General features: G+C 45.9%; 1 protein-coding gene across 11 annotated transcripts in view; it reads left to right on the top strand.

Moving 5' to 3' along the window:
* The window catches only part of RNF144A (ring finger protein 144A), a 121,224-nt gene that overhangs the window by 24,443 nt on the left and 71,654 nt on the right, over window positions 1-25,127 (top strand). For all 11 annotated transcript variants that reach the window (XR_001307920.2, XR_002342882.1, XR_002342881.1 and 8 more), the window contains one exon: window positions 2,790-2,972. The gene's annotated coding sequence lies outside the window, so the exon portion shown is untranslated. The remainder of the gene's footprint in view (window positions 1-2,789; window positions 2,973-25,127) is intronic.

Genomic DNA, 25,127 nt, shown 5'->3' with positions numbered 1-25,127 from the left:
CTAGGGCCACTCCCTCGGCATATAGAGGTTCCCAGGCTAGGAGTCTAATCAGAGCTGAAGCCACGGGCCTACACCACAGCCACAGCCACGCCAGATTCGAGCCGCGTCTGCAACCTACACCACAGCTCATGGCAACGCTGGATCCTTAACCCACTGAGCAAGGCCAGGGATCAAACCCACAACCTCACGGTTCCTAGTCAGATTCGTAAACCACTGAGCCACAAAGGGAACTCCCTCATTATGGTTTTGATGTGCGTTTTCCTAGATGAATAATCGTATTGAACATTACTTAATTTGCTTATTGGACATCTGCATATTTTTTCTTAAGGGGTATCTACTCAAATCTTCTCTCCTTTTTTTATTTGGGTTGTTTTACTTTTTATTGTTGATTTGAATATGTTCCTTTTAAAATTTTTTTATTATTTTTTATTATAGTTGATTTACAATCATCTGTCAATTTTTGCTGTATAGCCAAGTGACCCAGTTATATATACATATATATACACACTGTCACTCACATTCTTTTTCTCACACTATCCTCCATCATGTTCCTTCACAAGTGATCAGGTATCGTTCCCTGTGCTATACAGCAGGATCTCATTGCCTATCCACTCCAAATGCAGTAGTTTGCATCTACTTATCCCAAACTCCCAGTCCATCCCACTCCCTCCCCCTCCCGCTTGGCAACCACAAGTCTGTTCTCCAAGTCCATGAGTTTGTTTCTTTTCTGTAGACAGGTTCACCTGTGCCATGTATTAGAGTCCAGCTATAACTGATAGCATATGATATTTGTCCTTCTCTTTCTGACTTAGTTCACTTAGTATGAGAATCCTAGTTCCATCCATGAACCCCTTTGTTCACTGCAGCACTAATTCATAATAGCCAAGACTACGAAACAACCTAAATGTCCATCGACACATGAGTGGATTAAGAAGGCGTGGTACATATATATACACAGCAGAATACTACTCAGCCATAAAAAAACAATGCCATTTGAATATGTTCTTTATATAATCTGGATAAACAGTCCTTATCAGGTATATGATTTGTATATATTTCTCCCCTTCTGTGGGTTGATTTTACCTCCTTGATGGGGTTCCATAACACAACTTTTTAAATTTTTGATGGAATCCCAATTTACCTATTCTCTCTTTTGTTGTTTGTGCTTTTGCTGTTATAGCTAAGAAACTAATACATAATCTGGAGTCACAAGTATTGAAGTTCCCATCGTGGCTCAGTGGTTAACGAATACGACTAAGAACCATGAGGTTGTGGGTTTGATCCCTGGCGTCGCTCAGTGGGATTTGCTGTGAGCTGTGGTGTAGGCCAGCGGCTACAGCTCTGAATAGACCCCTAGCGTGGGAACCTCCATATGCAACAGGTGCAGCCCTGAAAACAAAAAAATAAAATAAATTAATAAAAGGAGGTCACAAGTATTTACTGTTGTGTTTTCTTCTAAGTGTTTTATAATTTTCACTCTTACAATGAAGTCTGTAATCCATTTTGAGTTAATGTTTGTAAAAGGTGTGAGGTTTGTGTAGAGATTCAGTTTTTGAATGTCAGTACCCCTTGCTGAAAAGGCTGTCATTTACCCTTTGGATTGTCATGGTGCTCTTGGGGGAGAACACCATTAACCATAAATGGTTAATGGTTAATGGTTTATGGACTGTCAGTTGTCAACCATTGCTCTGTATGCCTGTCCTTATGCCAGTTATCAGACTATCTTGATGATGATAGTGGTTTTTTTTGTTTGTTTTTTCAATCAGGAAGCATGAATTCTCCAACTTTGTTTTTCTTTTTCGAGGTTCTCTTGGCTATATGAGGTGTCTTAGATTTCTGTATGAATTTTGTGATCAGCTTGTCCATTTCTGCAAAAAAGAAAGCTGAGATTTTAATAGTGATTGCATTGAATCTGAAGATCAATTTAGGGAGTGTAACTGCCTCAACCATACTGTTTTCCAGTCTGTGAGCGTAGATTCTTTTAGTTATTTAGTTTTTAATTTCTCATAATGATGTTTTGGTAGTTTTCAATGTATGAGTCTTGTGTATCTTGTTAAATTTATCCACAAGTGTTTTATTCTTTTCGATGCTCTTTTGAAATGGGTCCCTTCTAAGAGCATGTATATTTTTTCCATTGTGCTAACTTCTGCCTTTTGACTGGAATATTTAGACCAGTCAGTGTAACGACTGATAAGGTAAAGTTTATGTCCCCCATTCTGCTGTTTTTTCACATGGGCCTTATTACCTCTCTCGTGTTTATTTCTCCACTTGGCCTTCTTTTGGGGTCGTTTCTAATATCCATTTTCGTGCTGTCGTTGTTCATTTTATTGTACATTTTTCAGTTATTTTATTAGGGGTTGCCCTGGGGATTACTGTGAGCATAATCTTGCCGCATGTTTAAGTTTTCCTGTGGCCCTGAACCTCTTCCTGCAGGAGTTCCACTGGGACAGATCTGAATGACCCTGGTTGGAAAAGGAGGGGTGGAAGGGGAGACCCAGGGCGCTGTGTTATCTGAGACCTGTCTGTGTGGGTGGATTTGTCTGTGGACTTCTTGGTGGAATTTGATTGCTTATACCATAAACCTCAGCTCCTTCTCCCGCGAACTGCTGGAGTACTGGCTACGCTCCAGGTGTTGGTCTGAGAAGATGTCTAGTAATTATCTCCATCGCTTTCCCTCTTGGGCGGGGCCTTTGAAAGGCTGATGCTGGGGTGGTTCTCAGCACGGTGATCTTTACCCCCTTCCCCTGAGCCTGCTCGCTAAGCTCCTGTGCTCGTCTCCTGTTTCCCAGGTATTCACCTGCTGAGTCCGACACACTCCCCTCCCGGAGATCTGCAGGGACCCAGAGCCTGAGACCTTCTCCCACTTCTCCAGGTGGGCAGCCTACCATGAGGGGGAGAGCCAGCTGAGCACATCAGGACGTCTGGATTTGGCCAGAAGACCGGACCTCTCCCCCTGTCAGGACTTCTCAGAGGTAACTTTGAATCTGGAAAATGAAAGCTTGAAAACCTCCATCTTTGTCTTCTTGGTGGACTCCCAGGCCTTTGTTGGGAAAGACCCCCAGCCCACCTGGGTGGGTTTTTCTGTACCTCTTGAACCCCACCATGTATGCAGATGCCTAGTTCGTGTCTCCTGAATGAATTTTAAGGATGAGCCTCAACGTGTCATGTTAAGCAATTGTAGTAATTAATATCTTACAAAGATTTCCACAGGGGTCCTCATTTGTTGCACATAACAACAAGTTAATATCCTGAGTCTCGTTCTGTCAACCAAGAAAGAGGTTTAGAAGATTCATATGTTGTCCCCAGGGTCTCAGTGTCTCTTTAATTCATCCAGAATGTGTGGATCGAGCATCTGCATTGTGTCAGGTGCTCTTCTAACTCCGAACACGGCGAATGCTGCCGACACCAACTTCTGCCGCCAGGGAGATTCTGGGTTAGAGGGGGTGTGTGTGTGGAGGAGGGGGGTGGGGACGGGCCCTGAGACACAGGGCCCCCCCTCCACAGTGTGGAGAAGTGAGGGACGTTTCATTTCCAGGCATGAGTGTTGTGGAGACAACAAAAAACAACCCAGTCTAGAGGGATGGAGTCTTAAACGGAGGGTTCCGGGAGGTCTCATTAAAAAACTGACGTTCGAACGTGGGTTTCAGGACCTGTGGGAACTAGTCGTTAAGCGTCTGGGAGAAGAGAGTTGCAATTGGAGGAAAAAGTGAGTGTGAAAGCCCAGCACCCAATCTGTGCACCCCACGCATTGGAGGAACACGGCGAGGCAGGGTGGCTGAGGGGGGCCAGCGGAGAGCTGTGAGTCTGGGGGCGGGGGCAGGGGTGGAGTCAGGAGGTCACGGAAACCTGACCATGTTTAGCCTTGTGGGCTACTGGGGGGACTGCTGGGTGTGGTGGTGGGAAATCCGTGCAGGGTTTTAAGCAGATGAGGGACAGGATCCATTTGTGATGCGCATGCTGGCGTCAGTGTTGATAGAACGCAGGGCAGGGACGGCGGTGGACCAGCAGACCATCAGAGGTCGCTGGAGAAACCCACTGCAGGAATTCAGACAAGGCGTAACGGTAGTCTGCTCCACGGGTGGCTCTGGAGATGGGGAAGCGTGCTCACATTCTGACATGTCTTGGAGACAGAGCCCTTGAGATGTGCCGGTGGAATGGACGTGGGGCTTGAGAAGAAGGGAAAGTCCGTCATGATGGCAAAGATTTTAGCGTGCCTGACTAGGGGGAGTTGTCACCAGCTGAGCTGGGGAGTCTGCAGGGGGAGAGGCTTTGGTGCAGAAGGAAGTTGGAAGTTCAGCTTTGAACAGGTTGAATTTGAGACAATAAGACACCCAAACAGAGATGCTATTTGGTGGCGTGTCCTGATCTGATAGTGGAAGACCATGATCTGAGCTGGAGATAGAGCTGAAGTCTTTGGCTTGCGGTTGGTGTTTAAAGGAATGAACTCAGGTGAGATCTAGTGAGAGAAGAGTTTTCAGGATCAGGTCCTGGGGTATTCTGGGTTTTTGGGGAGCAAGAGAGCCAGTGAAGGAGACCAAGGGAAGCCACTGGGGGGGGGGCGGGGGTGTCAAGAGCGAGGTGTCTCAGGGATCATTTCCAAAGGCGGGACAGATGATCCAGTGTGTGGATGGGCCAGGGGAGGTGGGGACCGAGACGTGACTCTTGGATCAGTGCCCTGCTGGTCATGGGTGGCTTTGGTAAAACAGCAAAATAGTGTGTGATTCTGGCCCAGGTGGAGTGGGCTTGGAGGGAGGAATCGGAGAGATGGCTGATGAGCGTTCTAAGAAGCTTTGCTGCAAAGGGAGCAGGCTGTGGGGTGGTATCTGGTGGGATAGGTCAGGCCAAGAGAAGTAATTTTTAGTGGAAAGCATCGGCATTATGTTTATATCCTGATGGGAATGATTCAGTGGAGCATAAAAAATTGATCATGTAGGACGGGAGGCTACTGGGCCATTTCTGGAGCAGGCAAGAACATGCATTTGGGTGCAAGTGGAGTTGTTTGTTTCCAAAGCAGCACCGATGGTTCCTGGTGGGGACCAAAAATAAATGACAGAGACGTGGATGCCCAGGTGGCCTCCAGCAAAAGTCCCTTTCTTCTGATTGCTTCTATTTTCGTTGTGAAGTAGGAAGCAAAGCCACCAGTGGAGGGTGCCATGGTGGAAGAGGGCTTGTGACTTTGGAGAGACAAAGTGGGGAGTGAGGAGTCCTCTAGAGAGCGGGAGGTGCAGAGTGATGGTAGTAAGAGCCCACCCACAGCTCATGGCCACAGACTGAAAGACCCCATCAGGGTGATTGTGCTTTTCTAGACAGCTCAGCTGGGGAGTTGAAGGCACACACACAACAGCTCAAGAACTGAATTATCCTTTGGCTGAATGGAGAGGGGCGAAAGCAGAGGGCGGCCCAAGTGACAGCATCTTCGGGAGAGAGGTGACCTCGATTATGTGGAAATTAACGCGGTGACCTGAGGACAGAGGATGTCCACTGGGGAGGCAGTTGGGCTGGGCGATGGATGGATGGAATGGAGCTGGAGGTGCAGGAGAAGGGCCAGTGCTGTCTTGGCTGGGGATGCTGGAGGAAGGGGTGGGGGAGACAGAGGCCTGGACCTGGGGATATGGGGCTTTTTTGGGAACCTGAATCCCAGCCTTCTTTCTCCAAGGCTCAGGTCCGCATCACCCTGCCTGCCTTGCCTTTTCACTGCCTGCTCTTTATTTCTTATTTAAAAAAAAATTTTTTTAGGGCTGCACCTGCAGCATATGGAAAGTCCCAGGCCAGGGGCGGAATCCAAGCCGCAGTTGCAACCTATGCTGCAGGTGCAGCAACACCAGATCCTTACCCACTGTGCCAGGCCTGGGATTGAACCCCAGCCTTCCCCGCCACCGAGCCACTGCAGTCAGATTCTCAGCCCACTGCCTGCACTTTAAAAGGGCCTCCTTAAGAACTCTTATTGAATCCGTACCCTATCCCAGTACTACCAAAATACCTTCCTGTCATTCCAGGAGTGTGTTGCTAATTTATTACTGACATGTCTTTGCTGAGACAGAGGGAGGTCTGCAGCTGGCTCATCGATGCCGTGAGGAAAGAGGACCTGTGACAGTTGACATTGAAGCTGCTGCTCCTCTTCTTCACAGGCCTTGGACACCAAGTGTGTCTGTGTATTTGTGTGGGTGCACGCATGCGTGCGTGTGTGTGTGTGTGTGTGCACGTGAGCGTGCCTGCGCCTGTCTGCATGAGTGGGTGTTTTGCCTCAATTTAATGTTTAGGGTTTTTGCATCTTTCTTTGCAGAATACGGGTGGTCCAGAGATATATAGAGTTTCCCCAGGTATGAGGAAAACACGAAAGCACCCTGGAAAAAATGCACTGCAAGGCCAAGCGGAGCTGTGCATTCTTTCCCGAATCTGCCCACACCCACCTCCGAGGACGTTCTGTTTGGGAATCTGTCTCCAGCAAATTCCGAGAACTGAAACAGCTTCATAATCACAAACGATTCATGTTGAAGCAGCCAAAATACCAGAAATTGACATTCCAGCACAGGCAAAGATATTTTTAAATGTTTAGGATTTATAAAGAGAAACAGCCTTCGTAGAACATAAACCACCCCCGGTTCACACTTGTGTGATAGAGGCAGCTAAATCTGAAAGATAAGTTTCTTTCTTTCTTTCTTTCCCCAAGTGAAGAATGTCATGGGTGAGAAAAGAAGTCTGCTGTGAAGAAACTTTAACTGGGCCTTGGCTTTGGTTCAGGACTGGGACTGGGCGGCCTTCGGAGAGCTGCAGCCGGCGAGGCTGCACTCAGCCCTGCTCTTGGCTAGTGAAGCTTTAAGGCAAAGGTCATCTAAAACTCTAACTAGAATCGAAAATATCAATACCCTGCTTGAGATCTCATGGTCTCAGAACGGCTGAGCTGGTGTCCCGAGCAGTATTTTTAGAAACAGAAACGCTTAAGGATGCTGTTCGGAGATGCTCTGGTCCAAGGTCTTATGAACACAAATCACAACCACCACCTTTTCCACGCTCATCTCAGTTGTAGTTTCTTTGTGGGTTTTTGTTGTTGTTGTTGCTGTCGTCGGGTTGTTGTTGTTTGTTTTCGGAGCTATATGTGCTGTCTTCTGGGCGATGCTGTCCAGTCAGTGCTTCCTGGGTGAGTCTCCGTAAGTGTTCTTGGTGTTTCTACTTCTCAGACTCCAGCAGTGGAGGTGGGGACCGCTGGTCGCAGAGAAACTGGACAGTGGGTTTCTCTGGGCGGGCCAAGCGGCAGACACCTAACGAGCACCTGTTGGGTGCAAGGTCATGTGCTTGGGAAGGATGGAAGGGGAGACTCGGGGTGTGATTCTGCTCACAGGGTGCGACTCTGCTCTCTGTTTTCCTTGGACTCTAATGTCAACGAGCAGAATATATGGAATTCCAGTTCCCCAAACTCGAGCCCAGGACAGAGCAGAGCTGAGACTGTGAGAAACAGGCCCTGAGGACCAGATGTCCTCCCAGCTGGGACGTGATGGAGTGGAGGAGGGAAAGGGACAGACGTGGGGCCGCGTCCGGGGCCACTCAGATTGGGTTCCACTGTCCTGTGGCGGGTGGGGAACCGTTACGGTTTGTGAAGAGTAGTGACAGGATTTTTTGAAACAGGGATTAGGACAGATGCATTGGGCACTGTTGTGCTTCGAATGCAAAGACAAGACTGAAGGTAGGAAACACCCTCCAAAGGGAAAGTTTGATCATGTGGCTGAACAAAAATTAATGGGATTCCCCCCGCCCCCGATTTAAACAATGCAGTACTTTTTGGGATTATTCTCCAAGGCCTAACAACAGCACCTCGTGAACACATGCAAACGCATTTACCAAAGAAATATCGTGCCTTCTGTTGTACTTATTACTTTAGTTACATTTAACTTTGCTTGATTAATATCAGGGAGAAAGCCGTTGGTATCTGGTTGTATCGTTTATTATAAATTGGATCACGTAGTTGAATTAGCTCAGTTTCATTTTAATCCTGACTTTACTTATTTCATTACTGATTTTATGACTGTATTGCATAATTTATTTATCAATGTTTTAAAAAGTATCTCTATCTACCAACATCTTTACTTGAATATAAAAGGAAACTAAAACCTTTTCTAATAAAAAGGAATTCTGATTGGCTCATAGGTTTGACACTGCAAACTGTCTTGTCTCTTAAATTATCGGAAGGATCTAAACATGCAAAAATTATGGGCATACATAATTGAGACATGGTTATAATAAATTCTCACATGAAGGCATCCTCTATGGAAAGGTGCATGGAAATGACTCCATGTATTTTCAGATGCTTTCTGAGCACATCGGTTTGAACAAGGTGCACAGCTAAGCAAGCTCCAGTCAGTCCAGCCCTTTGACGTGATTCTTGGGACGTGGGGCTTGAGTGACCCGTGTCCTGGTGACTTCCCTGCTTCAGATCAGGCGGTGCCCAGAGGTGTTCTTTCCTTGGAAGACCCGCTGATTAAAGTTGATGGCTGATCATCGACACTAGTTTTTATTTTATGACCACGTCACTTTTGGTACGGATGCGAAGACCTGCCAAGAACTGAGTTCCATTTGTCTGAAACAGCATCTCTTCTCAACAGTGGACTTGTGTGACCAAGGAGGCAAGTCACTACCTCTTTAAAAAAGAAAAGTCAGAACAAAACTGATCTTAAACTGGGTCTTATTCTAACCATACGTGATATTTATCCGTGGATACACAGGCTTCAGGAGAAAAAAATCTAAACAGAATTTTTTTTTTTACTTTGAGAATTACTAGCTACTTCTGTTAATCCCTTATCTTTCAGCTTTATTGGTATCTAATGATTAAATAAAATTATATTTAAAATAGACAGTAATGATTTGATATATATGTGCATTGGGAAAGGATTTCTGCAATCCAATTAATTATTATGTCCGTTACCTTACGTATTTACCTTTTTTTTGGGGTGAGAACACATAAGTTGCATTTTCTTAGCAAATTTGTGCGGTGTTGTCCGTGACAGCCGCCCTGCTGTGCTTGAGGTCCTCAGACCTCATTCATCTTGTCACTGAAAGTTTACATCCTCTCACCAAGCCACTCCCTGGTCCCCCCACCCCCCTGCCTCTGGGAGTCACCATTTTTTTCTCTGTTTCTACAAGTTGTACGTCTTTTTTTTAGATTCCACAGTAAATTATACCATGTGGTCTTTTTTCTCTGTCCGGCTTATTCCACCTGCATGATCCCTCCAGGCTCCTCCATGTGGTTGGGGAGGACAGGACTCCCTCTTTTTGTTTTAAGGCTCAATAATAATCCCTCTTTTTTCTAAGGCTGAAGAATATGCACTTTATCCATCCGTCTGTCCACAGACGCTCAGGTTTTTCCACCCCTTGGCAACTGTGACTAGAGCCGCAGTGAACACAGTGTAGCTCCCTCTTTGCTGCCATGATTCTGTCTCCAGAAGCAGGATGGCTGAACTGCAGGGTAGGTCTAGTCCTAATATTTTGAGGCGTCTCCATACTGTTTTCCGTAGTGGCTGTGCCGGTTTTCATTCCGTCATCTGTGCCCAAGGGTTCCCTCTTCTCCACTTTTCTTCCCTTCTCTTGCCAGCTTTTGCTAGTCCTTGTCTTTGGGCAATAGACATCCTAACAGATGAGAGGTGACACTGTGGTTTGGATTTGTTTCCCTGTTGAGTAGAATGTTGGGCACCTCTTCACGTACCTGTTGGCCATTTGTGTGTCTTCTTTGGAAAAATGTCTAAGTCCTTTTGCCTTTTTTTGAATTGGATCATTTTTACTTTTGCTGTGGAGTGTATGCGTTCTTTCTATATTTTGGATAGTCACCCCTTATCAGATGTAGGATTTATAGATATTTTTTTTCCCATTCTGCAAATTGCCTTTTCATTTTGTTGATGATGTCTTCTGCTGTGCCGCAGCTCTTTAGTTTCATGTTTACTTTGCGTTTGCTGCCTTTGCTTTTGGTGTCAAAAAAAAAAAAAAATCATTGTCAAGGCCAGCATCCAGGAGCTTACTGCCTAGGTTTCCTTCTAGGAGTCTTACGATTTCAGGTGGTATGTTCAAGTCTGGAATCTAATTTGAGTATTTATGTGTGGTTTAAGATGGGGTCCAGTTTTATTCTTTCGCAGGCTATCCCGGTTTCCCAACACCGCTGTCCTTTCCTCACTGTGTACTCTTGGTGCCTTTGTTGAAAATTGATTGACCATATACCTGTGGGCTTATTTATAGGATTTGTATTATGTTCCATTGAGCTGTGTGTCTGTTTTATGCCAATACCACACTGTTTTGATGACTGCAGCATCATCATATAGTTTGAAATCAGAAAGTATTCAGCTTTGTTCTTTCTCAAGATTGCTTCAGCTTTTCATGATAGTTAAAAAATGATATACTGGAAATTACATTTTTTTTTCAACTGTTACTTTATTTTAAAAAGCAAGATTTGCAATATGCTGGAAGTTACATCTTCTGCAACTATTTAAAATTCTTATACAATTTTTATTGGCAGCTGAAAAAGGTGCTAAAGGCCTGTGTGCTTTTTAAAAGTTATATTTGGCTATAGCCCAACCAAAAATAAAAAAAATTCCAAACCGGAAGGTCTCTGCTTCGGGCTGTATAGAGCAAATTCAAGACTCGGTGGTGTCATAGAAGAGGTAGACACGGGTGTCAGAAGATGGGTTAGGTCCACCTTTGTCATGTCCTGCCCAGGGAAGCTTGGAAAAGTCACCGATACTGCAGAGTCTGAATTTCTTCACTGAAAAATGGGATTGACAGCAACGTGGCCCCACCTACCCAGAAGTCCTTTGTGAGCATCCATGCACCTGAAGGCTGGGGATGATGCTCATGATGTGTCAACAACCTTCAGCTCTTAGTTGCTGGTTAGGAACAAAATGCAAATGAAGTCCCCACCTGCAGTCTCCTCTGGGACCTGAAGGGAGGGTCTGGGAGGGTGCTGTGTGCACATGGCTGAACCTGGGAACCACAGAAGATGCAAACAAGGTGACAGGAAGCATGTTGCTGACAGCTGGAGGAGGGCCAGGCGCCCCCATGGTCAGGCCCATTTTTTTCTCTGAGGAGGGCTATTCTGATTACTAGGGAGGGCCGTGGGATTTGGAGGATCTGGCTGAGGGATGTCTTCCTTCACAGCACGGAGAGGGAAGCGACAGCGTGAGAGGGGTGTGATTTACTTTCCGGCTCCCGAAGCTACCGCCCACATGTCTAGGGGGAGATGAGGTAGCTGATGATGGCTGCTCACAGCTATGGTCAGTATATCGCTTTGGAGTTTGCACAAGAACCTCCAAGTACCCTGTTATTTTAGTAGCTCACACAGCGTTCCTGTGACTGTAGATTTCTTCCCAACATCCAGTGGAGAAAACAGACTGAGAATGACTTGTTCATGCTGCTGCAGCTGGTCATTGCTGGAGCACAACACACCAAGGGCAGCCAGCTTCCAGATATCTCTTGACCTTTCTGCCTGATCAAGAAGCTTTGATGGATTCAGCACCAGGAAAGTCGGGAGGATTAGGACATCTGGGAAACATGTTGGCTGAGGATGGGAGTGAATTAGGATTGCAGGACTTCCAGGATCCCTGCGAGCAGGGAGTCAGTGGCAGTGGGATGGGGCCGTCCCTGGATGTTGGCGTTTCAGAGGAGTCCCTTTAATAAAGGGGGATTGGCCTGTGCTTTATGAGCTTCTAAAGACACCTAGCCTGCCCCTAGGCACACTGGCCATGGAGCATACTGTGAGAAAAAGAATGAATATATATGTGTATGTATACATATATATATGTGTGTATATATATATGTATATATACATGTGTGTATATATGTGTGTATACATACATATCTGTGTATATATATATGTATATACAACTGGGTCACTTTGCTGTACAGCAGAAATTGACAGAACATTGTACATCAACTATAACAAAAATTAAGAAAAGAAATAGAATGAATGAGCAGGGCTTAGAAAGAGCCGTGTGAAGTCCATTAGTGGGTGGGGCTGGTGCGGGGAGAGCAGAGGCCAGTGTGCCCGGAGGTGCCATCTCTAGAAGTGTGCAGGAGTGTGGGCCTGCAAGATGACCGCCAGGCACTTTCATGCTGGGTCCACGCTGCCCAGTCCAAGTCCAGCATTGTGGGGGACGCTGAGGTGAACCCCAGAGAGTATAATCTTACCACCAACACCTCTCCTAGAAAGAAAATCCAATGCAGTGCTGGGTTTTGAGACCTCAGGATGAAGAGCAGACTGCGATTTCTCCACTCTGCGTAAGTGGACTGAACACGAGGGTTAACCAGAAACAGGATGTTGTCTGTCTAAATTGTTCCAAGCTGGGACGAAAATTCGTATTTCGTAATCTTCGAAGAAAGGACTACCCAGGGGAAAGCATTTCATGGTCCTCCCCCCTCCCCCGCCCCTTTTTAGAGGGAATCAGAAAACTTCCACTGGGACAGAGAAGACATCGTATGTATATGGTCTGAGGACGGTCCTTATTCTTTTACTGAACACAAGCGATGTCCTCTTTATTAAAGGAAACATGAAACCCATAGACTTAAATGCTGGCATTGGAGTTGAATCTGGACTTCTGGAGCCCAAAGCTGCCTCTCTGGCCAGGGCGATGGAGGCGCGGGGACGGCTTCAGCATCGTCAAAGGCATCCACTCAGAAGTCTGGCGGCCGCCTCAGCCCAGACGTTCCTGTTCCCTTTGAATTCACTGATGATGAATCAACAGTGGGCATTCTGAATCCACCGAGGAGCTGCTGTTGCTCTTAACCTCTGAATTTGAGATCCTTAAGTTTACCTATGAAGCTGCTTACTTCATGTTTACATTAAGTATATGCAGGTAGTAAACTTATTTTAATAGAACTGCAGAAAGGTGATTAAGTACACATTTAAATGCTTCATCTCTTTGTCTTCCCCAGAGAACACCGCTAATAATTTTTAACTTTTTTTTACGTTTACTGATCTAGAAAATTTAGTACTCATGAAAAGATACCCATTTTACATCTGAACCAGATGAGACAATGCCATTAGAAGCAGAGCTTTGAAAGAAATGTATTAGGTGGGATCCTGATACATACAGCTCTTGATCCTCGTGCGTTATGAAGTATATTTAATGAATATCTATGAACCTGTCTCTTAAACAAAAACATCATTAAACTGTGACACTGATGTGGGCGTTTTCCTTTATCCGACTGCCCTTGCTCTGCACCACCGTTTAATCTTCTCTTGATATTTTTGGTAGTCTGTATCCCTAAGGTATGTGTAATATTCCTCGTTAAAAATCTTGCCCTGCTGTGAGTACACTCGTTCACTCAGTGTTTTGTTTCTAAGATGTAACCAGCTTGTCCTGTGTTATATTTATTCCTCTCACTTATATAATATCTGATAAGGTTAACATTCATGCTTCCTCCTGTCAGTGGGTGTTTGAGTTATTTTCCATCTTTTACTGTTACAAAATATTCGCTGTTTATATTCTTGCACGTAGCTCTGCTACACATATGCCTTTTTTTTTTTTCTCCTTGGGTGTATTCTCTAGTGTTTGGGTCTGAAGAAAGGCTTATTCGGGACCAGCTTTTCTAGAGGGTGTCCTGGCCATTTCTGTAGTGATTGTACTAAAGCACATTGTCATCGGCAGTGAAGTTTCCCTTAAGATTCACGTTGTCTTATCCCAACACTGGATGTTATTGGACTGCTTAACTTTTGACAAATTGCTAGTAAAGTGAATTGAATGTTCCAATAATTTGAGCTTCTTTTCACATATTGAATCACCATCTGTTTCATCTTTTGTAAAAGAACTCTTCCTCTCCTTGGTCTAGTTTACCAGTAGGTTGTATTTTTTTTTTTTCATTGATTTGAAAGCATTCTTTATATGTTCTGAAGGCTTATATTGTTGGTGTCCTGTGTTAAAAATATTACCTTCCAGGAGTTCCCTTGTAGCTCAGCGGGTTAAGTATCTGGTATTGTCCCTGTGGCAGCTCAGCAGTTCGGGTGGCTGCTGTGGCACAGGTTTGATCCCTGGCCAGGGGGAAACGTCCACACACCACAAGCATGGCCAAAAAAAAAAGTTATTACCTTCCAATTTGTGCCATGTATTTTCACAAGGTGCCTTTTGAGGGATAGAAGTTTTTTATTTTAATCTATTTAATGTATCAACTTTGTCCATGCATGGTTAGAGTTTTCCATTTAGGGTAATCCTCTGTATCCCAGGCTATACGTTTACCTCTTATTTTCTTTTATCAGTTTCAAAACTGTTTGGAATTAATTTCTGTTTGTGATAGAGGAATCCAATATTTTTGTCCATAAGGAGTAAGAATTCCTCTAGTTCCATTTATTGAGTAATCTTTTTTTTTTCCCCATTGATGTGAAATACACACTCTGTAATGTTTCGAGTTTTCCTTGGTGAGTGGGTGTGTTTCTGTATCTTCTATATTTGTGTATCAGTTAGTTTGCCCACCTCTGTATCAGTGCAGCCTGCTCTTAATTACTGTAGCTCTCTATGAATTCGTACTGTTTGATCCCTTCCCCCTTTCTCTCTTATTGGAAGATGTTTGTCTGTACTTGGAATTTTTCCCTCTTATAGAAATTTTAGAGTTAGTTTATGAAACAGTAATGGTAAACAATAAAAACAATAACAAAACCTATGGAGGGTTGCTCGGATTGTATTTAATCTGTAGATCAATTTAGAAAGACGTGACTTTTGTTGATATTGAGTTCTCCTATCCATGAACATTGTATCATGGTCCGTATATGTGTCTTCACAAATGTTTTTTATTCCCTTCTGTAGCTGGATGTTACTCATTTTCTTCATGACCATAGGTACATGTAGCATGTTTATGCCTTTCCATCTTTGTTTTGGAATGCCCTTGAAGATGGCATCTTTGCTGTAGGATGAAAGTGTAACTGACATTTATACATTGACCTTGCGTCCCACCATTTAACTAAACCTTTAGTATTTCTAATATTTTGTCTATGGATCCTTCTCTATGTAAAAAGTCATTTGTGAGTAATTAAAGTATGGTTTATTCCTTTTTTTAATAGACTCTAAATTGCCAACATTTATTGTTCTTTTACTTGAGGCATCTCTTCGTGTGATAGTAACGGCGACCTTGTAAGATATTGGTAGTATACTACTTCCTTTTTAAACAAATTTACGGGGAGTGTAGTTGCTTAGAGTGTTGTTAGTTTTAGGTGTACAGCAAAGGGAACCAGGTCCACGCTACCTTTATCCATTCTTTTTCAGATTCTTTTCCCATGTAGACCATCACAGAGTATTGAATAGATTTTCCTGTGCTGTGCAGTAGGTCCTTGTTACTTACTGATTTTGTATACAGATTCCTTTGCAATTTTCACCTCGTTCGTTTTCCTGTTTTCCTTGTTGGAATTAGAACTTGCAGTACAATGATGAACTAAAGCAATAGAAGGTAGCCCTTAATTTTTCCTCGTCTTTATAAGGAATACCCTGATTTAATTAAGAGTGACGTTTGCCATCATTTTTTTTTTCCCAAATGCCCTGTGTTAGGTTAAAGAAGTGCCCTCGTGTTTCTGTTTTGCAGGGTTCTGTTTATAATCATAAGCGTGTATTGGGTTTTAACAAGGTTGCCCTGCATCTCCGAGGAAGTTCAAATGGTTTCCACCATTGTCCTCTTACAGTGTTATAGTACCGTATGGCTTATCCCAGTGGTAAACTCTCTTCTATGCCCAAGATAAATCTAGCTTGTTTAACTTTATTTTTTTCCCCCTAAATACACGTCTGATGTGCATCTGGATTCTATTTGCTTTTATTTTGTTTTAAATTTTTGTTTCTTTACTCATGAGTGATTTTGACCTGTATTTTTCCTTTCTTTAACTGCTTTTGTGTGATTTAGAGAGAGGGTTTTTTTTTTACCCCCATTTTTCTTTTTTTTTCTCCAATTTCTTGGAAGATTTATCATATGATTTGCTTTATCTGCCCTTGACATTTCAGTAGTACTCAGCTAAAAACAAGACCTTGTGCTTTCCTTGTTGCAAGATTTTTGTCTATCTAATTTTTTCAAGGCTTATGAATTATTTGAATTCCTATTTCTTTTTTAAGTTAATTTCTTTCAGTTTTCTTAAATTATACGTTTCTAGGAATGTATTCATAGTTCCCTATTTTTCAAACTAAAATTAGCATACAATTCATTTAGCTTTAAATCCCTGTGATCTATTTTTAATGACAAATATAATTTATTTGGGCCGTATGTCTTTTATCTTCCTTGTCCAACCTGCCAGACAGTATATGTTTTGTTATTATGTTCAAAGAAAAATATTTTTGATTCTGTTACTTTTTTAACTTTGTGTTTTATTTATTTATTTTTAAATCTGTTAATAGGTCTTTCCTTCTACTTGTTTTGTGTTTATTATGCAGTTGCTTTTCTAACTTCATAGCCTAGCAGCAGCTCAGTAATTCTTAGAATTACTTTTAAATATAAGCATTTAAGATTATGAGTTTCTCAGTACTGCTTTAATGACATCTCAGAGGTTTCGTTAAATGATATTCATAGTATTGTTTAGTTCAACATATTTTTAAAGTTCTATATTTTCCTCTAAACTCATGAGTTTATTGATTAGTCTTCTATAATTTTCAAGCGTGGGAATTCTTTTCATTATTGGTATCTGTCTTAATTGCACTGATGTCAAAATACATGGTCCGTATGATATGTTATTAGAAGTTTGTCAAGTCACTCTGTGTCCCTGTGTATGTGTCAGTTTTTTTAAATGTTCTGTGCAGTTTTGAGAGATGGTGGGTTTTCAGTTTGTTGATAATGAGAATTCATATATCCATGAAATTTAGATTATTTGTACCTTTCATATTTTCTCCATTTTTCCAAATTTTCTGTATTTACTATATTAAACAACATAGGGTGAATTGACTTACTCTGATGGTGTTTTTCTCTTTTTTTCAGAAACTATATCATTTTTGCTTTGTATGTTTTAAAGTTATTTGATACATGCAAACTCGGTTATTATAGCTGCATAGTGAATCAGGCTGCTTATTATACAGTTGCCTTTTTTAAACTTCAGTTTTGTTTTTGCATCAAATCCTCTTTTGTCTGATAGCTTTCTTCTAGTTGCATTTGCCTTTCTCCATCTTTGACTTCTAGTCTTTCCCATTTCTTATGGTTTTATGTGTTTCCATTTTTAAAATTCAAGTTTATCATTTATTTCATCTACTGATTTTTCTCTGTTTTTTATAATATTTATAGAGTTGGACTTTTCCTCCTAAATTATTTTTGTACTAATTTCTTCCTTGCCTTTTTTTTTTTAAGTTCATGTTTGTCTCTCTCTATTTTTTTTTTTTTTTTTTAATGGCCGTGCCTGCGACATGTGGAAGTTCTCTGGCTGGGGGTTAAACTTGTGCCTCTGTAGCAACCTGAGCCACTATAGTCAGTTTCTTAACCCATGCGCCACAGCAGGAGCTCCCTGTCTCTCTGTATTTTTATTCCACTTTCTCCTTTTACAGTTGGGCAGTTAGATGTATATGTGTGTATATATACACACACACACACATATATAAATATGTATAAATATATATATATACGAGTATATATATTTATTCAGTTTCTCTTCTCTTAGTGGATACTGTTAAAATGTTATCTTACATAAGGTCTAAAATATTTTAATTCCTCAGTTCTCAAAACACACAAAAGCCTAGGACACTATAAGTGACTTGGAAACATATAAGCCAGGTATGCTTATTTATTTAGTTTTGGTTGACTCTTTTAACTGGGCTGTAGTTGTTTTCTGGAGAGACCGTTATAGAATCTAACTGAGAGGCGTAGATGGCTCCCATTTTTGTATTAAAGTAATTACGTCTTTGTTGCCTCTGAAGATGTGGATGGTTTCCAAGCTCACTGCAGTTTTAGACCCTCAGAGGGGGTGATAATCCCTTCTCTTCTGGGATGGTTGTCATGATTCTGTGCATGTGTTTGTGTGAAGAAATCTTTGCTGGTCCATTTGGACCTGATGAGTGGTCCATCTTTAACCTGCCTATACATAGAGGGGCGCCTTCACCCATTATACCAAAGTATAGAAGGGAGGCACAGCATTAATCTCAGGTCTTATGGGCGTGGTGTTCCAGAGTTTTTTATTCTGTGATTTCATTTTATCCCTATTTTCTGTAGTGCTTCAGCATTCATAAAGACTCACACCGTCTTCTCTCCACAACACAAAACAAAACGGAAACAAAAGCAAACAAACAAGAGGCCCAAGAGTGGATTTCTCCATAAAGCACACTTTGGGGGGCATGCTTTTCTCAGGGACTTGACGTTTGGGGACACACCAGGGTCTCCAATGTGTGTATCAGGTTTTTGCAGCGCGCGGCCAGACCCCTTGGGGGCAAGCTCATCACCCTCCTTCTGCTCGCTGCCCTGCAAGGCGGCACCGTGTGTCTGAGTTTCAGATTGTGGGGTCTTTTGCTTGAAGGAATCATGGTGCTTACGGAGCACAGAGTTTCCACAATTATATCTCAGGGGGTGGTAATCCAGTCTTCAAAGAAGTCTTTTGGAAGCCTCATGTCTGACGAACAAAGGGGTGCAGATTGGAACAAGCTTGGGGCACCTGTGGCCCACACCTGCTAAGCCCCCCCCCCCGCCTCAACCCCCAGGGAGTGCTGGGAAGTGTGGGGACGTGCCAGGCTCACACAGAGGGCCTTTCCGTTTAACCCCTGGTTCAGCAGGGGAGAAACTGGACACCTCAAGGGGCCCTGGCTTGGCGGGCGGCTGCAGCAGAATTGGGGTCCTTGCAGCCCTTGCAGGTCCTCCTGCCACCAATTGTGCATTTCCGCAGCCAGGCAGAGCTGCTCCTTCATGCACAGCCGATTAGGAAGCGTTTCGGTTTTCATTATTGTCTTCATATTCAGACCAACGTCTAGACATTTTGCTTGGGTGACCCCAGTTCACCAGCTGGACTTGGCAATGACCTGTGTCCTCTTAAGCCCCAGCCCTGAGTCTGCTTCCTTAGGGGTCTGCCAGACGGTGGAGAAGGGGACTGGTGACAGGGACATGGTGACAGAGAGGCTGGTTTTCTTCTGTCTTGTGTTTGCTTCGGGCCCTTCACTGGTCCTCCCACCGCTGGTCACAGAGGGGTCTGTTCCTTCAAGTGGACAGACCGCATGCTATTTCTGTGCTGTAAATTTCCAAGCCTTCTTCCTGGCCACCTCTCCAACCACACGCTGGAATAAGAAGTGTGTTTGCAGCTATAATCAGCACACTTAAATACTAGTTAAATTCAGAGTGAATGCAAAATCCGCATGGCTCTTGACTCCGAAAGATGATAAAAATATCCTATGGCCCTGATCCCTCTGAGCCCTTTGACAACGAGGTGGCCTCTCGGAACCATTTTAAGGCTGCGGGCAGTTCCAGAATAGCCCGGAACACATGCGATGGGGCTCTGATTCGTAGAGGACGGAGTCCGACACCCAGGAGTCTTGGCTGCGGGCTGGCAAATTCCTTCCTCGCTTCTGTTTTTCTGGGACAAGTGGTGATCATTGATTTCTCTGTAAACTCTGAGGATGACAGCGCCTCCCTGAATTGCCTTGGTGTCCTCGGTGGAGTGTGTACCTGGAATAGCTGTGAAGCGGCAGAGCTAGCGCATCGGAGACACGGAGGGCAGAGGGGCCGGCAGCTCCTGCTTAATGTTCCCCACGGGGATGCCCCTCCCACTCCTGTCCTTCGTTTATGCCGTGTCTCCAGGACCACCTGGGGAGAAGTGGGGTACTGAGGTTTCTGGAGGGTTGCGGGATCATCCAAGAGTTTGGGAATTTAATCTGCCTTGGGTCTGGAGTCTGGGCCTCCTGGTCTGAGATAAGGATTCTTCCCATTTCGCTGCTGGTGTGTCTTTGAAGATGCTCCGCTTTCATCTGCCAGCACCCGGGGGCATGGGCAGCCTCAGTGAAAGGCTCTTGGAAGGTTCTCAGGTTCAGCGTCCACCCCGTCACATCCGACAGTCTCTCACTGGATACACAGAATGTGGAACCTCATACCCCATAGTCTCTCAATACATATGCACAGTACGGAAAACGGGGATACCACTGCCAAATTGTTGCTTATCTGCAGCCAGGTTGCCACTGGTGTCTCTGCCCTTTAGCTGTGGAGTAATAGTTCTAAAGCGACAAACCTCCCGTCTGTTCAGACTCCACCAGTGGCTCCCAGATCCTCTAGTGCCAAGTTCAGAGTGTACATCTGAACTTCAAGGCAGCCCCCAGCCTCCATGGAGCCTCCTGTGCTCTGACACCCTGCCACACACCCAGCCTGAGCCCCAGGGGTGAGGTCCCGGCGGTCACTCCCTCCCCTTGGCCATGTGTCTGCAGCAGGCTGGTCCTGAGAGCCAGCTCAGTGGAGGAGCCCCTTCCCTGCCCGATGTGCTTGCTTCTCTTGGAGCCCGCCCCCTCCTCCCTGTAAGCGGATTTATCCCGGGTGCCAGTGGAAGAGCTGGTGGGAAGAGCTGTGCAGCTCCTTGGCCTTGACCATGGCTAGAGGGTCATGCATTGAGTGAGGGAATGGATGAGCTGTGTTTTTAAAAATTCTTGTTTGGGATTTCTCTCTCTCTCTGTGTGTGTGTGTGTGTGTGTGTGTGTGTGTGTGTGTGTGTGTGTGTGTGTGTGTGTGTGTGCCTGGCTCTTCGGAAGCATGTGATATCGGGGAGGAAGCAGAGGGGACCTTGGCACTGGTCCTGGGCTCGGTACCTGACCTATAGAGACAGCTGGTGGCTGCGCCGAGGAGGGTGGCCACTCTCGCCCTGTACCTGGGGTTGGTCCGAGTGCTCGCAGGGGGCTCTGCAGAATGCTCCTGCACAGAGCTGGCTCTCACCTGCGTTCGTGGGATTGAATAATGCTGTGATTTCTCTGAACACTTAGACTTTCGGAGCCTTTTCAGTTCTGGGCCTCCTGTGAGACACTAGAGAACACTTAGAGGGCTGCTCAGAGAGCTGATTCTACAGATGCTTTCAATTTAAGCAAAAGCGATGTCCCTTCCTCCATTCTTTGCCGTATATGAACTGTGTCGCCCTGTGGGCACCAAAGGGGCTTCCTACCCTCTGCCCTCCCAGCACCCTATCCCGACTTGTCTGTTTTGAGCTGCTCAGTACGGGTGCTCAGCTTTTCTCCTGGGCTGAGGCCACCTAATCTCGGATGTGCTGGATGGGGGGGAAGCTGACAGATGCTCGCCCAGCAGCCGGTGGCACGGCGGGCTACCGCGGGGCACAGGCACATTTGTCCCTAGGGTGCGGGGCTCCTCCCCTGGGCCCTGCCCCTGAAAGCCCTCTGCAGGCCTCTGCTCTGAACTGCCGCTCCTGGAGAGACTGGGAAAGGTCCAGAAGGTAAAAGGGAGTGAATGAAGGACCAAGCGCAGTTAACTCGCAAGCTGCTGTGCAGAGACGGAGCACAGAGGCAGACAGACGAGTAAAGGACAAGCCTGTTCTCCTTCCATCACCCAGTTTAGGAGTAAAATGACCTGTTTCAGGTAGTGCCTGCTAAGAAGAAAGGTCCTTAGTCGTTCGTGGAGCCCTCAGCACAGACCTTGAGAGAGTGGCCGGGTAGGGAAGCGGGGGCGTCGGAGGTACTGGGGGAGTCCAGGCCCTTTGAGCATCACACAGTCAGGATGGGGCTTGCACATTAGCTGGTGACGTGGCAGCCTCTCTCCTGAATCATCGTGGCAAGTTCCTGGGACTTTCATGTGGCTTTTTGGGGCCAGGCCAAAACCCCAGTGTCCACTTTTCTGGGAAGGTCCATGTGATCAGAGCTGATTTCCCAGAGCGTCCTGGGCTGGCTGCCCCCTCCCCATCAGACCGTTGTTCCTGTGACTCTGGCCAGAAACGGTGAGGGGTGTTGCCTGCATGTTGGCACAGGTGCCCTGACTGTGGGCCTGATGCGTGTGCCTGAAGCTACGGGATTTAGAGGATTGAGTGGGCTGCGGGTCCTTGGTTTTGTCCGTGGGGGTAGGTGGTGTTACCAGACCCAGAGCCTGTCCGCGGCTGCAGGGTTAAGTCAGAGGATCTCAGACCCACAGGGCCTTGGCAGTGAATATAGGCCACATGTACAAACCGCTTTCCTTGTGGCAGTGGAATTTTCTTTTTTTCCCCAAGTCAAATCGCACATGTGATCTGAGCTGGCGTGGAGGACACAGACTCCTCTTCTCTTCGACCCTAGTCTCTCTGCAGCCCCGGGGTCCCTCCTGCCTCTGGGCCTGCCCGCCTGCCCGTGCAGACACACAGATGACAGACAAGGACAGGGGTCAGAGGCCCGGGGCCAGAGGGCCGTCCGGACACAGGCTGGCTGTCCTGTCGGGCGGGTGAGGAGGGAGGGCCCAGGCGCTGTGTCCCTCTCAGCCCACACTCCGGGCCTCGTGGGGAACATTCACCAGCCCCATGCCACCTTCATGGACCTCATCTGGGGCCTGGCAGCCTCGGGCAATCAAGAAGCTGAGGCTTCACTTTCTGTGAATTTTTATTTTATTTTTATTAGAGTATGGTTGATTTACAGTGTTGTGTCAATTTCTGCTGTACAGCATGGTGACCCAGTCCTATCTATCTATCTATCTATCTATCTATCTATCTATCTATCTATCTATTCTTTTTTTGGTCTTTTTAAGACCACACCTCTGGCTTATGGAGGTTCCCAGGCTAGGGGTCGATTTGGCACTACAGCTGCTGGCCTGTGCCATAGTCACAGCAATGCCACATCTGAGCTGCCTCTGTGACCTACACCACAAAGAAATGCTGGGTCCTTAACCCACTGAGCGAGGCCAGGAATCGAACATGCATCCTCATGGATACTAGTTGGGTTCATTACCACTCAGCCACAAGAGGAACTCTTGCAGTTAGGTTCTTAACCCACTGAGCCACAGTGGGAACTCCCAGACCTTCCTGCTCCGCAGTAGCCACACTCCAGTTGTTCAGTGGTCAGACACGCTGTCTTATTTTTTTACAGTTTTATACATCTCTGCCTATTCTCCCAAGGCCAGCTCAACTCAGCTTATACATCTTAAGCCTCTGCTTTTTGGAAGACAAATGTTAGAAGGCCGAAAGGATGAAAACGTTACTTAGAAACTGCACGTTTTCTAGAAAAAACCCGTCAGGGAGAAGTGGAGCGGGGAGGGGTCAGGGTCATGACCCGGATTGGGTATCCAGGATGCAAAGTGACCGTGGAGGGGGTGGGGCTGAGATCAAGGTCTAGAGCAGAGGGCACCTGGGTGCTTTACTTTAGCTGGTGGCTGGCCTCCCTGAATTCTGCTCGAGCCACCGTGGGGCTCAGTCACGTTCCCCGACCGCTCTCTTCCTCCTGGGGGCACGAAAGTGAGATGCTCCCATGGAGGTGCCCCACCCCCACCGTGGGAGGTCAGGGCCCCTGACCCGTGGAGAGGGTGCTGCTGCAGCTGGGCCATGGCTCTGGGCCAGGTGTGCCATCGCATGCAGCCCAAGTGTCCTGGGCTGGAATCGGGGAGCCTTTGGGTCCAGCCTCTGGATCTTAGGACCCTGAAATTTTCGCACGGCTCACCCAGTGCCAAATCTGGGGTTGCCAGGAGCAGGAAAAGGTGGGAAGGAAGAGGCGGGATTGAAATCTGGAATGGAACGTGGGAGGGCCACACGTCTGCAGGGTTGTTTCCCTGCCTCTATCTGCAGGCTCCCTTCCAGGCTGGAGAACGGCGGCTGGATCAGCCCACAGAGCCCCAAGTCCTGTGGGTGCCCCACCACCTGTGAGGCACCAAATAGGTCTTTGAGCTCCCCGTCCTGCCAGCGCGGAGGTCACAGACTTTCCTCCCAGCCACATCCTCCCCAACCCTTCGCTTCCCGCCACCTTCCCAGCCCTCACACTCTGTGATGCTGAGAAGTTTCCCTTTAGCGATGTGGAGCGTATCGCTCATATTTGGGAAGCTGTCTTATGACTTTGGAGGCCCTTGGGAAACTCCACAGGAGCAAGGGAGGAGGAAAAGTCGGCTGTGCGTTGTTTTGGTTTCTTGCTCACTGAAACCCTTTCGTTATATTTATTTTTTTCCTCTTTCTCCCCTGGGATGGACTAGGGGAGATGCACAGGGTTGATGGAGGCGTTTGTGCCTTGGGAAGGGAGTCTGTGGTGCAGAGCCAAGCCCGCAGAGGTTTCCAGATCAATGCTGGCCTCTGATCTTATTTTTTGAAACTTGGCCTAGCAAGAGTTGGCGCTGATGCTTGGAAGGCTCACCAGGAAGGGAGCCTTTGCTTCTGTTAGAGCCATCCACTGGCGTCTCTGCATGCTGCTCTCCCCTAGGGTCAGTGCGAGCATCCGCTGCTGGGCCCGTATCCCGGGAAGTGTTGATCAAAACATGGAAGTGAAAACAAAACATGTAATTTAACCCGCTCTTGGTCGTGGAGAGGAAAAGGTGGTAACTCAGACGCAATGGGATGGGGGGGAGAGGATGCTGGAGTCAGAGGAGCCATCAGCTTGCTCTCTGCCTGGCCTTGATTTCATCTCCCAGCCCCCCAGCTTCCTCACCTATAAAAGGAAGAGGTGCTGGCGGCCCGTGCAGATCCTTGGGCCCCCCATGTGTGGCCCTCTGCGTCCTTATTCCCCCGCCCTGGACGGGCGAGCTGCTGCAGCCGGGGCATCAGGAGCTCTGCTGCGCTCACATTCACAAGTGGTTTGTTTACTTCCCTCAGCGTGAAAGGAAGAACAGAAGAAAGTACTGTCTGCCTTTGAGCTTGAACTTGGCAGTGAAAGGCTTGTGTGAAGTCATTAGTCAGTGTAATGCCAGTGTGTGTGTGTGTGTGTGTGTGTGTGTAAGAGAAAGAGATTGGAGAAAGTTTTAAAGCAACCTGCTTAGATGTTTGCAATAAACCTGACCCCCTTGATGTCAGTCTTAGTTGGTGGATTGATCATTTGCCTTCTTTATGCCTTTTCTCCTATTTTCTCTTTTAAAGCATCATGCCATACGTTTGCAATTGGAAAAGAAATCATAAATACCTTTCTCTTTTGTAGGTCTGATGTGAAGTTAATCCATGGGCTCCTCACTGCCTCTTATTGCATTACAGAAAGGTTGATTGCTTCATAGGTATTTGATGTGTATTTAGATTATGTTTTATTTTTTGTCGTTGTACTCGGAGGCTAACGTGATAATATGCAGCACAGATCAGACCAGGAGAAAAAAGCAAA

Source organism: Sus scrofa, chromosome 3 (assembly GCF_000003025.6).
Source record: "Sus scrofa isolate TJ Tabasco breed Duroc chromosome 3, Sscrofa11.1, whole genome shotgun sequence".
Lineage (NCBI taxonomy): Eukaryota > Metazoa > Chordata > Mammalia > Artiodactyla > Suidae > Sus > Sus scrofa.
Note: the sequence above shows the minus strand (reverse complement) of the source record. Positions and strands in the feature narration are given on the sequence as shown.